Genomic DNA, 6,970 nt, shown 5'->3' on the forward strand with positions numbered 1-6,970 from the left:
GTACGCATACATGTCCATGCACATAATCAGTCATCATAGAAAATTAGAACAGGTCATACACGAATTATTTACAGGAAAAAATTGGGTTCTTACCATTAGATAAGCTGCATAAAAAATTGGCAAAATATTTAATTTGAAATATTATGAATTATGTTTTATTTGCACCATGCTACATGTGTACGCATACATGTCCATGCACATAATCAGTCATCATAGAAAATTAGAACAGGTCATACACGAATTATTTTCAGGAAAAAATTGGGTTCTTACCATTAGATAAGCTGCATAAAAAATTGGCAAAATATTTAATTTGAAATATTATGAATTATGTTTTATTTGCAACATGCTACATGTGTACGCATACATGTCCATGCACATAATCAGTCATCATAGAAAATTAGAACAGGTCATACACGAATTATTTACAGGAAAAAATTGGGTTCTTACCATTAGATAAGCTGAATAAAAAATTGGCAAAATATTTAATTTGAAATATTATGAATTATGTTTTATTTGCACCATGCTACATGTGTACGCATACATGTCCATGCACATAATCAGTCATCATAGAAAATTAGAACAGGTCATACACGAATTATTTTCAGGAAAAAATTGGGTTCTTACCATTAGATAAGCTGGATAAAAAATTGGCAAAATATTTAATTTGAAATATTATGAATTATGTTTTATTTGCAACATGCTACATGTGTACGCATACATGTCCATGCACATAATCAGTCATCATAGAAAATTAGAACAGGTCATACACGAATTATTTTCAGGAAAAAATTGGGTTCTTACCATTAGATAAGCTGCATAAAAAATTGGCAAAATATTTAATTTGAAATATTATGAATTATGTTTTATTTGCACCATGCTACATGTGTACGCATACATGTCCATGCACATAATCAGTCATCATAGAAAATTAGAACAGGTCATACACGAATTATTTTCAGGAAAAAATTGGGTTCTTACCATTAGATAAGCTGGATAAAAAATTGGCAAAATATTTAATTTGAAATATTATGAATTATGTTTTATTTGCAACATGCTACATGTGTACGCATACATGTTCATGCACATAATCAGTCATCATAGAAAATTAGAACAGGTCATACACGAATTATTTTCAGGAAAAAATTGGGTTCTTACCATTAGATAAGCTGGATAAAAAATTGGCAAAATATTTAATTTTAAATATTTTGAATTATGTTTTATTTGCACAATGCTACATGTGTACGTACCCATACATGTTCATGCACATAATCAGTCATCATAGAAAATTAGAACAGGTCATACACGAATTTTTTTCAGGAAAATATTGGGTTCTTACCATTAGATAAGCTGGATAAAAAATTGGCAAAATATTTAATTTTAAATATTATGAATTATGTTTTATTTGCACCATGCTACATGTGTACGCATACATGTCCATGCACATAATCAGTCATCATAGAAAATTAGAACAGGTCATACACGAATTATTTTCAGGAAAAAATTGGGTTCTTACCATTAGATAAGCTGGATAAAAAATTGGCAAAATATTTAATTTGAAATATTATGAATTATGTTTTATTTGCACCATGCTACATGTGTACGCATACATGTTCATGCACATAATCAGTCATCATAGAAAATTAGAACAGGTCATACACGAATTATTTTCAGGAAAAAATTGGGTTCTTACCATTAGATAAGCTGGATAAAAAATTGGCAAAATATTTAATTTTAAATATTATGAAGCACCATGCTACATGTGTACGCATACATGTTCGAATTATTTTATGTTTTATTTGCACCATGCTACATGTGTACGCATACATGTTCATGCACATAATCAGTCATCATAGAAAATTAGAACAGGTCATACACGAATTATTTTCAGGAAAAAATTGGGTTCTTACCATTAGATAAGCTGGATAAAAAATTGGCAAAATATTTAATTTGAAATATTATGAATTATGTTTTATTTGCACCATGCTACATGTGTACGCATACATGTCCATGCACATAATCAGTCATTATAGAAAATTAGAACAGGTCATACACGAATTATTTTCAGGAAAAAATTGGGTTCTTACCATTAGATAAGCTGGATAAAAAATTGGCAAAATATTTAATTTGAAATATTATGAATTATGTTTTATTTGCACCATGCTACATGTGTACGCATACATGTCCATGCACATAATCAGTCATCATAGAAAATTAGAACAGGTCATACACGAATTGTTTTCAGGAAAAAATTGGGTTCTTACCATTAGATAAGCTGTATAAAAACTTGGCAAAATATTTTATTTGAAATATTATGAATTATGTTTTATTTGCAACATGCTACATGTGTACGCATACATGTCCATGCACATAATCAGTCATCATAGAAAATTAGAACAGGTCATACACGAATTATTTTCAGGAAAAATTTGGGTTCTTACCATTAGATAAGCTGGATAAAAAATTGGCAAAATATTTAATTTGAAATATTATGAATTATGTTTTATTTGCACAATGCTACATGTGTACGCATACATGTTCATGCACATAATCAGTCATCATAGAAAATTAGAACAGGTCATACACGAATTATTTTCAGGAAAAATTTGGGTTCTTACCATTAGATAAGCTGGATAAAAAATTGACAAAATATTTAATTTTAAATATTATGAATTATGTTTTATTTGCACAATGCTACATGTGTACGCATACATGTCCATGCACATAATCAGTCATCATAGAAAATTAGAACAGGTCATACACGAATTATTTTCAGGAAAATATTGGGTTCTTACCATTAGATAAGCTGAATAAAAAATTGGCAAAATATTTAATTTGAAATATTATGAATTATGTTTTATTTGCACCATGCTACATGTGTACGCATACATGTCCATGCACATAATCAGTCATCATAGAAAATTAGAACAGGTCATACGCGAATTATTTTCAGGAAAAAATTGGGTTCTTACCATTAGATAAGCTGGATAAAAAATTGGCAAAATATTTAATTTGAAATATTATGAATTATGTTTTATTTGCAACATGCTACATGTGTACGCATACATGTCCATGCACATAATCAGTCATCATAGAAAATTAGAACAGGTCATACACGAATTATTTACAGGAAAAAATTGGGTTCTTACCATTAGATAAGCTGAATAAAAAATTGGCAAAATATTTAATTTGAAATATTATGAATTATGTTTTATTTGCACCATGCTACATGTGTACGCATACATGTCCATGCACATAATCAGTCATCATAGAAAATTAGAACAGGTCATACACGAATTATTTTCAGGAAAAAATTGGGTTCTTACCATTAGATAAGCTGGATAAAAAATTGGCAAAATATTTAATTTGAAATATTATGAATTATGTTTTATTTGCAACATGCTACATGTGTACGCATACATGTCCATGCACATAATCAGTCATCATAGAAAATTAGAACAGGTCATACACGAATTATTTTCAGGAAAAAATTGGGTTCTTACCATTAGATAAGCTAGATAAAAAATTGGCAAAATATTTAATTTGAAATATTATGAATTATGTTTTATTTGCACCATGCTACATGTGTACGCATACATGTCCATGCACATAATCAGTCATCATAGAAAATTAGAACAGGTCATACACGAATTATTTTCAGGAAAAAATTGGGTTCTTACCATTAGATAAGCTGCATAAAAAATTGGCAAAATATTTAATTTGAAATATTATGAATTATGTTTTATTTGCAACATGCTACATGTGTACGCATACATGTCCATGCACATAATCAGTCATCATAGAAAATTAGAACAGGTCATACACGAATTATTTTCAGGAAAAATTTGGGTTCTTACCATTAGATAAGCTGGATAAAAAATTAGCAAAATATTTAATTTGAAATATTATGAATTATGTTTTATTTGCACAATGCTACATGTGTACGCATACATGTTCATGCACATAATCAGTCATCATAGAAAATTAGAACAGGTCATACACGAATTATTTTCAGGAAAAAATTGGGTTCTTACCATTAGATAAGCTGGATAAAAAATTGGCAAAATATTTAATTTTAAATATTATGAATTATGTTTTATTTGCACAATGCTACATGTGTACGCATACATGTCCATGCACATAATCAGTCATCATAGAAAATTAGAACAGGTCATACACGAATTATTTTCAGGAAAAAATTGGGTTCTTACCATTAGATAAGCTGGATAAAAAATTGGCAAAATATTTAATTTGAAATATTATGAATTATGTTTTATTTGCACCATGCTACATGTGTACGCATACATGTCCATGCACATAATCAGTCATCATAGAAAATTAGAACAGGTCATACACGAATTATTTTCAGGAAAAAATTGGGTTCTTACCATTAGATAAGCTGGATAAAAAATTGGCAAAATATTTAATTTGAAATATTATGAATTATGTTTTATTTGCATCATGCTACATGTGTATGCATACATGTCCATTGAAAATAATCAGTCATCATAGAAAATTAGAACAGGTCATACACGAATTATTTTCAGGAAAAAATTGGGTTCTTACCATTAGATAAGCTGGATAAAAAATTGGCAAAATATTTAATTTGAAATATTATGAATTATGTTTTATTTGCACCATGCTACATGTGTACGCATACATGTCCATGCACATAATCAGTCATCATAGAAAATTAGAACAGGTCATACACGAATTATTTTCAGGAAAAAATTGGGTTCTTACCATTAGATAAGCTGGATAAAAAATTGGCAAAATATTTAATTTGAAATATTATGAATTATGTTTTATTTGCACCATGCTACATGTGTACGCATACATGTTCATGCACATAATCAGTCATCATAGAAAATTAGAACAGGTCATACACGAATTATTTTCAGGAAAAATTTGGGTTCTTACCATTAGATAAGCTGGATAAAAAATTGACAAAATATTTAATTTTAAATATTATGAATTATGTTTTATTTGCACAATGCTACATGTGTACGCATACATGTCCATGCACATAATCAGTCATCATAGAAAATTAGAACAGGTCATACACGAATTATTTTCAGGAAAATATTGGGTTCTTACCATTAGATAAGCTGAATAAAAAATTGGCAAAATATTTAATTTGAAATATTATGAATTATGTTTTATTTGCACCATGCTACATGTGTACGCATACATGTCCATGCACATAATCAGTCATCATAGAAAATTAGAACAGGTCATACACGAATTATTTTCAGGAAAAAATTGGGTTCTTACCATTAGATAAGCTGGATAAAAAATTGGCAAAATATTTAATTTGAAATATTATGAATTATGTTTTATTTGCAACATGCTACATGTGTACGCATACATGTCCATGCACATAATCAGTCATCATAGAAAATTAGAACAGGTCATACACGAATTATTTACAGGAAAAAATTGGGTTCTTACCATTAGATAAGCTGGATAAAAAATTGGCAAAATATTTAATTTGAAATATTATGAATTATGTTTTATTTGCACCATGCTACATGTGTACGCATATATGTCCATGCACATAATCAGTCATCATAGAAAATTAGAACAGGTCATACACGAATTATTTTCAGGAAAAAATTGGGTTCTTACCATTAGATAAGCTGGATAAAAAATTGGCAAAATATTTAATTTGAAATATTATGAATTATGTTTTATTTGCAACATGCTACATGTGTACGCATACATGTCCATGCACATAATCAGTCATCATAGAAAATTAGAACAGGTCATACACGAATTATTTTCAGGAAAAAATTGGGTTCTTACCATTAGATAAGCTAGATAAAAAATTGGCAAAATATTTAATTTGAAATATTATGAATTATGTTTTATTTGCACCATGCTACATGTGTACGCATACATGTCCATGCACATAATCAGTCATCATAGAAAATTAGAACAGGTCATACACGAATTATTTTCAGGAAAAAATTGGGTTCTTACCATTAGATAAGCTGCATAAAAAATTGGCAAAATATTTAATTTGAAATATTATGAATTATGTTTTATTTGCAACATGCTACATGTGTACGCATACATGTCCATGCACATAATCAGTCATCATAGAAAATTAGAACAGGTCATACACGAATTATTTTCAGGAAAAATTTGGGTTCTTACCATTAGATAAGCTGGATAAAAAATTAGCAAAATATTTAATTTGAAATATTATGAATTATGTTTTATTTGCACAATGCTACATGTGTACGCATACATGTTCATGCACATAATCAGTCATCATAGAAAATTAGAACAGGTCATACACGAATTATTTTCAGGAAAAAATTGGGTTCTTACCATTAGATAAGCTGGATAAAAAATTGGCAAAATATTTAATTTTAAATATTATGAATTATGTTTTATTTGCACAATGCTACATGTGTACGCATACATGTCCATGCACATAATCAGTCATCATAGAAAATTAGAACAGGTCATACACGAATTATTTTCAGGAAAAAATTGGGTTCTTACCATTAGATAAGCTGGATAAAAAATTGGCAAAATATTTAATTTGAAATATTATGAATTATGTTTTATTTGCACCATGCTACATGTGTACGCATACATGTCCATGCACATAATCAGTCATCATAGAAAATTAGAACAGGTCATACACGAATTATTTTCAGGAAAAAATTGGGTTCTTACCATTAGATAAGCTGGATAAAAAATTGGCAAAATATTTAATTTGAAATATTATGAATTATGTTTTATTTGCATCATGCTACATGTGTATGCATACATGTCCATTGAAAATAATCAGTCATCATAGAAAATTAGAACAGGTCATACACGAATTATTTTCAGGAAAAAATTGGGTTCTTACCATTAGATAAGCTGGATAAAAAATTGGCAAAATATTTAATTTGAAATATTATGAATTATGTTTTATTTGCACCATGCTACATGTGTACGCATACATGTCCATGCA

This window comes from Phlebotomus papatasi, unplaced genomic scaffold (assembly GCF_024763615.1).
Source record: "Phlebotomus papatasi isolate M1 unplaced genomic scaffold, Ppap_2.1 HiC_scaffold_34, whole genome shotgun sequence".
In the NCBI taxonomy this organism is placed as follows: Eukaryota; Metazoa; Arthropoda; class Insecta; order Diptera; family Psychodidae; genus Phlebotomus; species Phlebotomus papatasi.